Consider the following 13462-nt stretch of genomic DNA (forward strand, 5'->3'; position numbering starts at 1 on the left):
TGCATTGGTGTATAAGCATTTCAGAGAGGGAGTTGTGTGTGTAGTTTTCACCCTTGAGATGTGGTATGCCTTCTGGCTTAATTAATATAATGGAAAGCAGCTTAGCAACTCCATCCACCAGTTCCCTCAAGACCCGTGGATGTATTTCATCAGGTCCCATGGACTTGTGTAAATTAAGTTTGCTTAGATGGTCTCGAACCTGATCTTCCCCTACAGTGGGCGGTTCTTCATTCTCATAGACCCTGCATTTGCCTTCTGCAACTTGGGTGGTGTGGTTAGAGCCCTTGCCAGTGAAGACCGAGGGAAAAAAGTCATTGAGTACCTCAGCCTTCTCCATATCCTGGGTGACCAGGTCTCCTGTTTCCTTCCAGAGAGGGCCCACACCTTCCCTAGTCTTCCTTTTATCTCTGACATACTTATAGAAGTTTTTCTTGTTGTCCCTGGCCAGATTTAATTCTATCTGGGCTTTATATTGCCTAATCTGGTTCCTGGCCGCTCGGACAGTTTCTCTGTATTCCTCCCAGTCAACCCGTCCTTGCTTCCACCCTCTGTAGGCCTCCTTTTTGCTTTTGAGCTTGTCCAGGAGATCCTTGTTCATCCACGCAGGCCTCCTGGCGTTTTTGACTGACAACTTCTTTCTTGGGATGCACGGCTCCTGAGCTTGGAGGAGGTGATCCTTGAATACTAACCAGCTCTCTTGGGCCCCTTTTCCCTCCAGTACTTTTTCCCATGGTACTCTGCCAAGCAGATCGCTCAAGAGGTCAAAGTCTGCTCTCCTGAAGTCCAGGGTAGTGAGTTTGCTATGCACCTTTCACACTGCCCTAAGGATCTTGAATTCAACCATTTCATGATCACTGCAGCCGAGGCTAGCCTTGAGCTTAACACTCACCACGAGCCCCTCCTTGTTGGTAAGGACAAGGTCCAGCATGGCTCCTCTCCTCGTTGACTCCTCTACCATTTGGAGAAGAAAGTTGTCATCAACACATTCCAAGAACTTCCTGGATTTCTTGTCCCTCCAACAGATATCAGGGTGGTTGAAGTCCCCCATGATGACCAGGGTCTGTGAATGCAATGCAGCTCCTATCTGTCTATAGACAGTCTCATCTGCTCCATCATCCTCGTCAGGTGGCCTGTAGCAGACCCCGACTGTAACTTCACCTGCCCCTGCATGTCCTTTAATCTTGACCCATAAGCTCTCCATTGGGTCTTCATCCATCCCCAGGTGGAGCTCCATGCACTCCAGCTTTTCATTGACATAGAGGGCAATACCCCCTCCTTGTCCTCCCTGACTGTCCTTCCTGAAGGGCCTGTATCCCTCCATTCCAACACTCCAGTCATAGGAGCCATCCCACCACATCTCCGTGATGCCAATAAGATCACAGCCCTGCAGGTGTGCGCACATCTCCAACTCCTCTTGTTTGTTCCCCATGCTATGTGCATTTGCATAGAGGCCCTTCAGCTGGGCGCCCGATGAAGCTGACTTACAGGCTGGAATGGCTGCATTTCCCTCATTCTGCTCTTCAGGTGGCCTTCCTTTGAGGTGTTTTATCTGTGACCCTCTGGTTCCTATTGCCTCAGGAGCCCCTGGCTCGTCCCCATAAGACTTCAAGTGTGCTGCAGCGTACCCAGCAGATTTCAGAGCAACAGGCTGAGGGCCTTCGCAAGCAACCCATCCCTCAGACCTTGGAGTGTCATCCCTTGGCTTGTCATGAACAAGCCTGATAATATCTCCCTCCCCCAACAAGTCTAGTTTAAAACTCGGTCAATAATGACACTAAGTACAGTCTAGAACTACAATACAATCTACTCTGAACATTAATAAATGTAAATGTAAAAAAAAAAAAATATAAAATAATACTTGAGATAAATAACAGGTATTTAATTGGATTGTGTGGGTAGGGATTTTTAAAGGGGGAAGCAGCCTTTTGAATGTGCACATACAGATCTTTTTGCACAACATCTAGGCATAGTACTGAAGTGTTAATACTTGCAAGAACACCAGACAGGTCCCATGAAAATCATCAAATAGGCATAAGCATTGGAATGATGGACTTGTTATGCGTATAACTTCTGGTGTTCAGCCCAGTCGTGTTTTCAAGTTTTCCTCTGCAACAATGAGGATTAGAAAACGACCTTTAAAAGAAATTAAAATTAAGTTTTAAAATATTGGAAGTAGCCTGTCACAGTGCTAGAGCTGATGTAACAGAGCAACATTGCGGTGCTGTCTTAAACAAGAGGCTGGGAAAGCAGCTCTCTCTATGGAAGACACTGTCTAGTGATTTTGGTCATTGTTAAATCATGGGAGGAGGGGGGGTATGTGCATGCCTAAGAGACAGATGGAGAGGATCATCTGAATGAGGACAGTGCCTGAGAGAGGACTGTGCATCCCTGGGAGTAGGCGATGCACAAGGGAACCATAAGCAAAGTTATCAACTCTGAGTTTGTCTCAAGGCTGTGTTTTTCTAAATGCTCTGTAAGCTTTAGAAATTGGAGAGAATTATTAGCTTTCATTGTTTAATATAAAAGTATCTAATGCTTACAGTCAAGGGTATACGATTGCAGCACAAGTAGAGATTGCTGCTGTAACTTGTTGGGATACCCCCAGCCATGAATGAATATGCCACGATAGCTGGCTATGCAACTCAAAATCATAGAATGGTTCAGGTTGGAAGGGACCTTTAAAGACCATCTAGTTCCAACCCCCCTGCCATGGGCAGGGACACCTTCCACTAGACCAGGTTACTCGAAACCCCATCCAACCTGGCCTTGAACACCTCCAGGGATGGAGCATCCACAACTTCTCTGGGCAACCTGTTCCAGTGTCTCACCACCCTCCTTGTAAAGAATTTCTTCCTTATGTCCAACCTAAATCTACCTTCTTTCAGTTTAAAACTGTTGCCCCTTGTCCTGTCACTACAGGCCCTGATAAAAAGTGTCTCTCAGTCTTCCTCATAAGCCCCCTTTAAGTATTGAAAGGCTGCAATAAGGTCTCCCCAGAGCCTTCTATTCTCCAGACCAAACAACCCTGTCATGGGTTGACCTTGGCTGGCCACCAGGTGCCCACCAAAGCTGCTCTCTCACTCCCCCTCCTCAACAGGAAAGGGGAGAGTAAATACGATGAAAGGCTCATGGGTCAAGATAAGGACACTCAGCAATTACCATCATGGGCAAAACAGACTTGGTTTGGGGAAATTAATTTATTGCCAATCAAATCACATTAGCATAATAAGAAATAAGAACAAATCTTAAAAACACTTTCCCCCCACCCCTCCCTTCTTCCCAGGCTCAGCTTCACTCCTGAATTCTCTACTTTCTCCCCCCCCCGAGTAGCACAGAGGGATGGGGAATGGGGGTTGCAGTCAGTTCCTAATGTTTTGTCTCTGCTGCTCCTTCCTCCTCACATTCTTCCCCTGCTCCAGCATGGGGTCCCCCATGGGATCACAGGTCCTGTCAGGAGCCTGCTCCAGCACGAGCTCTTCATGAGGTCACAGCTTCCTTCAGGCACATCCACGTGCTCTGGTGTGGGGTCCTCCACGGGCTGCAGGTGGCTATCTGCTCCACCATTAACCTCCATGGGCTGCAGGGGGACAGCCTGCTTCACCATGGTCTTCACCACAGACTGCAAGGGAATCTCTGCAGGGGAGCCTGGAGCACCTCCTCCCCCTCCTTCTTCACTGACCTTGGTGTCTGCAGAGTTGTTTCTCTCACATATTCTCACTCCTCTCCCCAGCTGCTGTTGCACAGCAGTTTCTACCCCTTCTTAAATATGTTATCACAGGGGCGCTACCACCGTCACTGATGGGCTCAGCTTTTGACAGCGGCAGGTCCGTCTTGGAGCTGGCTGGAACTGGCCCTGTCGGACATGGGGGCAGCTTCTGGTGCCTTCTCACAGAAGCCACCCCTGTGGAGGAGTTTGATGAGGAAGCCAATGCTTCATCAAAGAAACAGGAGGAAGAAGCGAGAGAAATCACATAAGAGGTGGAAACTATCCCATCCCTGACATCAAAAGAACTTCAAGACGTGAGGAAAGATTACAGCCACCAGGCAGATGAGCAGATTGCTGCCTGGCTGCTCCAATGCTGGAATAGTGGGGCCAAGAGTCAGCAATTGGAAGGTAAGGAAGCCCAACAGCTAGGATCGCTCGCTAGAAACCAGGGAATTGAGAGAGGAATTGGAAACGAGGCAGCAATTTGCAGTCTCTGGAGATGGCTTCTTTCAAGTGTGAGGGCAAGATATCCATTCAAGGAAGATCTCACAAACTATGAAGGAAAGTGGACTACCGTGGACGAAGGCATCCAGTACTTGAGAGAATTAGCAGTGCTGGAAGTCATCTATGGTGACCTAGATAATGATGAGGTCTCCAAAGATCCATATGACGTCCTGTGCATATGGGCCATGTGGAGAAAGGGGGTTCAAAATGCCCCAGCATCATATTCTAACAGCTTGGCAACATTGTATTGCCCAGATACGGATACACCAACTGTGGAGAGATCCTCTTCCTGGCTCAAAAAAATTGAAGAAAATATCTGTCCCTCCTCATCCCCATGGGCCAGCACCTGTTAGGGGTGCCCTGAGGATCCAGTCTTCTCCTGCCCTGGTCAGAGGGAAAGGGACCCCCAGGCACATGCCACATGGCGCGCTCTGGTTCTTCCTCCATGACCAGGTGGAGGACACGAGGAAGTGGGATGGTGAACCCACCTTTAAGCTGGAAGCCCGTGTATATGAACTGAGAGGGAAGACAGCTGTTAAGAAGGGGCAACCCAAGAAGGCTTAGTTGTTGTAGAGACACAAGAAGGCAATCAGCGATTGCCCAGCCACAGAAGGACTGAGATCACCTCCCTTGATCCTGGTGAGGGGACTTCTGGTCTGGCACTGCAAGGGTCAGACAGTGAATACTCTGACCAGGAACAGGAATAGAGGGTCCCTGCCTCCGGCCAGGAAGAGGAAAGGAATGATCAGGTATACTGGGCTGTGTGGATTCAATGGCCTGGCACATCAGACCCAACGAAGTATAAGGATTTGGTAGACACTGGTGCACAGTGTACGCTGGTGCCATCAGGGTATAGGGGCACAGAACCCATAGGGATCTCTGGAGTGACGGGGGATGCCAACAATTGTCTGTATTGGAGGCTGAGGCAAGCTTAACAGGGGACAAGTGGCAAAAGCATCCCATTGTGATTGGCCCAGAGGCCCCTTGTATCCTTGGCATAGACTACATCAGGAGAAGGTACTTCAAGGACCCAAAGGGGTACTGATGGGCTTTTGGTGTAGCCACCGTGAACACAAAGACTAAACAGCTGTCTACCCTGCCTGGCCTCTCGGAAGATCCCTTCATTGTGGGCTTGCTGCGAGTCAAAGAACAACTATGTCCCCACCAGCCACCAAGAAAGAAACATGAGCTTTCCTAGGCCTTGTGGAATTCTGGATAATGCATGTTCCAGATTATAGTCAGCTTGTGAGCCCTCTCTATCGAGTGACCTGAAAGAAAAACTATTTTGAGTGGGACCTTGAGCAACAACAAGCCTTTGAGCAGATCAAACAGGAAATAGCTCATGCGGTAGCTCTTGGGCTTGTCCAGACAGGACCAGCTGTGAAAAATGTACTTTACACTGCAGTTGGGGAACATGGTCTCACCTGGAGCCTCTGGCAGAAAACATCAGGAGAAACCTGAGGTTGACCACTACGGTTTTGGAGCAGGGTTTTTTTAGGATCAGAAGCCCACTACACTCTGACTGAAAAAGAGATACTAGCAGCATTTGAGGGGGTTCAAGCCACTTCAGAAGTTGTTGGTACAGAAGCATATCTCCTCTTGGCACCACAACTGCCCATGCTACACTGAATGGTCAAAGGAAGTATCCCCTTTACACGTCACACAACCAGTGCTACATGGAGTAAGTGGGTAGTGTTGATCACACAACGGGCTCAACTAGGGAAACTCAGCTGCCCAGGAATCCTGGAAGAGATCATGGACTGGCCAGAAGGCAGAGATTTTGGAGCATTGCCTGAGGAGGTGGCTCATGCCCAAGAGGCACCACCATATAATGAGTTATCATAAGATGAAAGGCGTTATGCTTTGTTTACTGATGGATCCTGACATTGAAGCCACTGAAGAAGAAGGTGAGTCAAGTCAGTTTGCAGAAGTGAAAGCCATCCAACTAGCCCTAGAGACTGCTGAACAAGAAAAGAGGCCCGTACTCTATACTAACCTTGGGGGAAAAATATTCTGTGATGTGAGTTGTATGTTGTAGGAAGTAATGTAGCAGGAACTACCTGAACCCGATGAAGAGTGAGCTTTGCAAGGAACTGGGCGAATGCAACAATGACCCAAACCAAGCTGGTGTTGGCACCCAACAATCAAATTATGTGGGACCTGAGCACGATGGTATGGAATAAGGGGTGGAGATTGTATTGGGTCTGGCTGGGATGGAGTTAACTTCCCCCATAGCAGCCCTCATAGTGCTGTGCTTTGTATTTGTAGACAAAATGGAATGGTGTTGATAACACACCAGTGTTTTGGCTACTGCTGAGCAGTGCTCCCACAGCATCAAGGCTTTCTCTCCAACACCCCTGTCCCAAAGGCCAGTAGGCTGGGGGTGGGCAAGAGGTTGGGAGGGGACAGAGCCAGGACAGCTGACCCCAACTGACCAAAGATATTCCATACCATACGATGTCACGCTCAGCAATAAAAGCTAAGAGAAAGGGGGGGGGGCATTCATTATTAAGGCTTTTGTCTTCGTAAGCAACCACTACGTGTACCAAGGCCCTACTTCCTGGGAAGTAGCTGGATATCACCTGCTGATGGGAAGTAGAGAATAAAATCTTTTTGTTTTCCTTTGCTTCCTTGCACGGCCTTTGCTTTTCTTTATTAAACTGCCTTTATCTTGACCCACAAGGTTTTTTCATCTTATTTTCTCTCCCCTGTCCTGCTGAGGAGGGGGAATGATAGAGTGGCTTGGTGGGAACCTGGCAGCCAGCCAAGGTCAACCCACCATAAACACCAACTGTCTCAGCCTTTCTTTATAGGAGAGGCGCTCCAGCCCTCTGATCATCTTTGTGGTCCTCCTCTCGACTCGCTCCAACAAGTCCGTGTCCTTCTTATGTTGGGAGCCCCAGAGCTGGACACAGTACTCCAGGTGGGGTCTCACGAGAGCAGAGGGGCAGAATCACGTCCCTCGCCCTGCTGGCCCACACTGCTTTTGATGCAGCCCAGGATACAGTTGGCTGGATACAGCTGGGCTGCAAGTGCACGTTTCCGGCTCACGTCCAGTTTTTCATCCACCAGTATCCCCAGATCCTCCACGGGGCTGCTCTCAATCCATTCATCCCCAGAGAAGTCCAGGAACACCCTGGCTATGCACTTGTGTTGCCAACTCAAGATGAAATCCAGGGTGATGCATCTTTGCTGCCTAGCCCTTAGTCTTGTTTTTCATTTTTATGATTTTTGATATGTGTGTCAAACAGCTCCTGTGGAGCCCCTGCAGCTGGCTGCCGCTGCTGCCATTGCTCCCCTGGTGTGGGGGGTGTGGGGAGAGGAGCACAGCCTGGGGAGCCTGGCAGTGCCCCAAGGGAAGGGCACGTGTGAGGGGCCCGTTTGTGCTGGTGGGTCTGAGGGACAGGTACTGCTGAGGAGGTAAGATAGCTCCTTATGGGTGGGTATGTGCTGCCTGAGGGATTAGTGGCCCTTCACACTAGTGCCTCTTTGAGGGAGGCGGTGGTGGGTCGGGAGAAAGGGGACTGTGTGTTGGTGCCCCTGAGGGCAATAAAAGCAATAAAAGCTCTCAAAACCAAAAGTAGTTTAGAGAGGAGATATTGCTTTATTCAACGTCGGGTGCTAGGGGGAAAACCCACAAATCTAGCACACCTCACTGGGCATATTCCCCCATTATTTATACACAAAAGATTCTCATAATTCCACCTACCTAATACATAACTCCACCTAGGGTTACATATTCATTTGGATGACTGAATAGCCTTTTTGCACATGCGTATTAAATTTTGCTGCGTTGGCAAGACACTTCTGCACAAGCATGAGCTTCTCGGTGGTCATTTGGGTAAGGAGACCCTTCCTCACATTATCCTTTTAAGGTATTGAGTTGTCTCAGGACAGTAAAAGTTTACTGTAAGTTTGCCAACTTCTTGAGGATGATAAGGGTGTTCCTTGAAGTAGCCACAGCTCTGTCCTAATTGGTATAGGAGGACATACTTGATGCATAAAAGAACCTCGAAGTGATTAACTACTTCTTGTTATCCCATCCTCGGTGATTAGCTACTTCTGGCTGTCTCCTCATTATCACTATCTGTAACATCAGCTCAGTGACTATTTTCTCACACAGTAAGGTTAGTAGGAAACAAACAACATTCTAGTTAGCACATGGTTATAAACAAAGCAGGGGCCTGTCTTTGGTAACAAGGAGGGCAAACGTCCCCCTTGTCCCCAGGCAGGAGTCAGTGTCTGGGCATGAGGCCCGTGTGCACGTGTCTCCAGCAGCAAGCCGTGCGGAAGCAGGGGGATTAGCAGAGACAAGCGGCCCTATGCATGGGAGCCCGGGAGAGGCCGAGGGTCGGGACTGAGAGGCTGGGCGGGACTGAGAGGCTGGGCGGGGCCGGGCGGCCATTTCACTGCCGTCTCTATCACACCCGAGGTCACGGACCGCAGACTAGGCCGCCGTTGCCAGGCTGACCGGCCAGTGACGCCCCCGCCCTCCCCCCGCGCGCGCAGCCCCGCCCCTCCCCCCCCCCCCCCCCCGGCCAATCGGAGGGGTGGTGGCAGGCGGAGCAAGGTTCCCTTTGTTCAGCCATTTCAGAGGCCGTAGTGGGTTTGGGTACGGAGTCGTGGAGGGAGAGGACGGGTTGTTCTCTCGTCATTTCTCTGTCGTCGGGTTCTGGGATGGTGTGGGTAGGTGTTTTGCCTGCGAGGGGTGGGTTGGGATGTCTCATCTCTGGCAGCTGCTGCCTGCCGGGCGGGCAGGGCAGAGCAGCGCAGCGCAGCCGCGGGCCCAGCTGTTGTTAGGGATTTTCGCGCTGCCGCTGGGAGGGGAGTTGTGCGGGCCCAGCTGTGGGCTGCTTCTTTCCCTCCTGCTGTCGCTGCGGGCTTTGCTGCCTGATGTTGATGGATCGATGGACGAGTGGGCGGTAGGGTAGGGTGGCCGCGGCATGAGAGGCGTCCGGAGTCTTAGGTCGGAGGACCAGGCACTCCTCCTGGTGCTACGGCTGGTGCCGTCCTCGCAGCTGGGCCGCAAACTCTGCCTTTGCAGCGAGCCGGAAAGTGAAAGTTGCCTCGGGAATATAAGAAAGCGGCCATGTTTCCTGCCGTTTTTTTCTGGGGTGTGTAGGGTCCCTGCTGTGCAGATCTGGCTAGGTGGGATTCCTTTAATTATTATTTTTTTTCTAAGAAATATTTGAGAGGAGTGAAATCCCGTGTTTGTCTTGTACTTTTGTTTGCTTGCTTGGGGAGGTTGTTAATTTAGGTGCTCAATGGAAATAACTGATGGAACTTGTAAAACCTTTGTGGGGTGACCATACAAAGGGCCTAAACGCTTTTTCAATCTCCTTGCTGTGAAGGTAACAGTTCCTCTCCCTTGAATTTATGCTCAGCACCTGAGAGATCCTCCAACTGTGAGGCTTGTTCTGCTATGTACTCCGGCTACCACAGGTTCATAACTTGTTTGCTTGCTTTCTTGCATGTTTAAGTAGTCCTTAATGTGGTATTTGAATATCTCACAGATAGTGTTCAATCCTTACAACACTCATTGAACAAAAAGTTAACTTGTGTCCCTTCAGTATGTGAGTAATTAAACAAAATAATCGCATGTCCAAGATCATACTTCTGGTAGAAGTATGAAGGAGTCTTTGGTAGAATTGGAAACTGAGACTATATTTCTAATCCAGAGTCTCAGCTATGTTTAAAAATTACAGTATACGGTCTATTTCTAAAAGTCCTTGCTTTGCATCTGCTGTGTGAACTGTAGTTATTTTTGAGTTATGTGTGGGAGGGTGGAGGAAAGTTGCCCGCAATTGGGAAGAATAGTTTCTATATGATTAGAATTACTTTAGAATGCATTTCTTGAAAATATCTAGCTAGCTTATACTTAAAGTAGTATCATATAAAGGGATAACTATGATCCTGCAAAAACAGGGTTAAAAAGCAATTTACTCTCTGTCTTGAAGGAGGAAGGCTCTGGTTAGAATTAATATTGACTAAGGACCATGTTTACCATTGGATATAGACAGTGACACAGACTTCAGTGACTTCTGAAATTGATATAGATGCTAAATTGAGCTAAGTGTGCCTTGAGGCAGGAAAGTGAAAATACCATTAATTATGGGTTTATAAATGTAGGCTTTTATTGGATTATCTGACATACATTTTTCTAGTATATTTATTTTTATTCCAGTTTAGGAGTGCTTGTATGCAGATATTCAAGAGAACAGATATACATGCTTAATTTTAGGTTCATGGTGTAAACTGGAGCAACCCCAGGGACTGAGCTACCTTATATAATCGGGTGATAGGTACACACAGAACTGTCCAGCAGACTGGTGGAACTGGACTAGAGTTTAATTCAGTCAAGTTTCCTTCCTACTCCTTTGGGCACATCAAGATGCTATAGCTACAAAGGAGGGTGGCAGAAGGCCCTGATCCTTCCTACTTCACCATGTCTAGTTCAGGATATAGGAAGAGGACCAAGAAGTGCAGGTCTGCCTGTTCATTACTTGTTGTGGTTTAACCCCAAGCAGCAACCAGGCAACTGTTCATTTAGTCCTCCTCCTTCCAGTGGAATAGGGGAGGAGAAACTAGTCAGCACTAGGTTGAAAACACTGGAGTCTGAAGTGGAGATACTTTTGGAGCCCCATGGAAAAGGAATTAAAGTAGACAAACTGATGAGAGGAAATGATTGGGTTTTTTAAAAAAATAAAATAAAAAACAAAACAAACCATGGTTGTTTTATGTTTCTCTCTAACACAGAAGTGTATGCACTAGTGCAAGTACGCATGTGTTGGTGTATGACATCTTCAGATATCTGCTTATCTTAAAATCTTTTAACCTTTGATATGTAAAAATCCAGTTGGTCATTTGGTCACACTACCAAACATCTTCAGACAGCTTCCCTTCCAAAATCCTCCTCTCTGTAGATGACTTTCTATAGTCTTTCTCTGTTTCTTGACTAAAAACTGGGTAATGCACTGTAATTTCACACGATGTTTTGCTTCTGGAGAATACCTTATTACAGTTGTTCTCTGAGCCAATGAGTACTTCTGATATATTTTACAATTTCTGACAATAAAATATCTTTCAGTTTAGCAAGGAAGCATATTTTAGGTTAGGCGCTGTCCATTCTAGCACTTCTCTTAATTTCTCGGTGATCACACAGAATCAATATAGCAAACAAAAAAATGAAATAAAGCACAATTGGCAGTATTTTCATAGCTTCCTTCATTTGGAGTGTACGTTTTAAGGTGTGCTTTGTTTTGTTTGCTACTTACATTTGCAATCCTTTAAAATGTTGATTGGAAAGATGATACTGATAAGGGAATTTTATGAGACTGAGCTGAATTTTGTGTGTAACCACCAGAGTTCAGTCTCATTAATAGTTGTACAATGTATTTGAAAAATGAGATAGGTTCCTTTTAGATAAGAAAAAAATGAATGTAATATATGAAGCTGCATGCTTTAATATTTTCCCTTTTTAGAATATGGACTTTTATATCTGCGCATGAGATTGAGATTATTGCCGTTGCTTTGTTTCTTTTATGCTAGGTAACAGGACTAATGGAGCATAGTGAGGCTTTGATAACCTCAGCTCCACTGGGGTGGAACTCTCCTTGTTTTTAAAAAATAAATACAATAAGATAGCAGAGGTTGCCTTTTAAGGATCTTCTTGTAGGTCTTGCTTTGGATAAGCATATTTCAGGATGCTTCTAAATTCAGAAGTAATGCAGATTTAATTGGATATAAGGATGATTTAAAACTTTCTTTACCACACTTATTTCTTGAAGCTTTGGAGAAAGAGTATACCCTTGCCAATAAATAACTATCCTAAATTATCTGAGGTCATACAAGTTGAGCTTATACTATGACAGACATTTTAAAAGTTGGCCTGTGAGTTATTAGTAATCTGAGTTGCTATTTTCACAAATAACAGATGATACTTAGATTTTTACATTAGAACTAAATACTTCTACGTGTAGGGAAAACAATAATAGAAAATTTATCAATTTGGCAGCAGTAAGAACTAATTTATATTTTTCATCCAGTTTTCTTGATATACTTCTTTGATAAAAGGTAATAGCAGAAATCATAATGAAGTGTTAGTGATAAATAAGGAGGTGAGGTGTTCATTTCAGAAGCTACCCAGTATAGAAGAATTTGATACTTGTGATAAAACATTACCTCTGTCAGAAGAAATTTTAGAAAAGATGCTATATTACGTATTTTGAGCTCTGAAACATCCCTTGTAGCATCTTCTGTGGACATTACAATAGATATCTCAAGTTCAGAGGAAATTCAACAAAGTGGTCATGTACAGTGTAATGTTTTCATTGCAATTTAATCCTTGGGTCCTCCAGAAGATGATGTTAACTTAAGATACTAAAATTCATAATGCTGTTGTCACAGCGTTTTTTCCCCCCCCTTTTTTTTTTCCCCCCTTGAGTGAAGCTTAGCTGTCCTGTCTACACTTTAGGTAAGTGTGTATTAGGGAAAGCTGGTCATAATACAGATGTCCTTTGAGATTATGCTAATATACTCATAAGCATGTGTGGGACTGAACGCTGCTTTCAAGTTCAGTTTTGAAATTCTGAATAAATACTTAAACTTAGTGCTGGTCTTATCCATGCTGAGTGACTTTCATAGAATCATTTAGGTTGGAAAAGACCTTTAAGATTGAGTCTGACTGTAAACCTAACACTGTCAAGTCTACCACTAAACCACGTCCCTAAGTATCACACCTACGCATCTTTTAAATACCTCCAGGGATGGTGCCTCGACCACTTCCCTGGGCAGCCTGTTCCAATCCTTGACAACCCTTTCAGTGAAGAAATTTTTCCTAATATCCAGTCTAAACCTCCCCTGGTGCAACTTGAGGCCATTTCCTCTTGTCCTATCACTTTTTATGTGGCAAAAGTGACCAACAACCACCCCTCAGGTAGTTGTAGAGAGTGATAAGGTCTCCCCTCAGCCTCCTTTTCTCAAAACTAAACAACCCCAGTTCCCTCAGCTGCTCCTCATAAGACTTCTTCTCCAGACCCCTCACCAGCTTTGGTGCCCTTCTCTGGACCTGCTCCAGCACCTCAATGTCTGCCTTCTAGTAAGGGGCCCAAAACTGGCCACAGTATTCCAGGTGGGACCTCACCACTGCTGAGTACAGGGGGACAATCACTTCCCTAGTCCTGTTCACCGCACTGTTCCTGATACAAGCCAGAATGCTGTTGGCCTTCTTGGCCACCTGGGCACACTGCTGGC

The sequence above is a fragment of the Rissa tridactyla genome, chromosome W (assembly GCF_028500815.1).
Source record: "Rissa tridactyla isolate bRisTri1 chromosome W, bRisTri1.patW.cur.20221130, whole genome shotgun sequence".
NCBI lineage: Eukaryota > Metazoa > Chordata > Aves > Charadriiformes > Laridae > Rissa > Rissa tridactyla.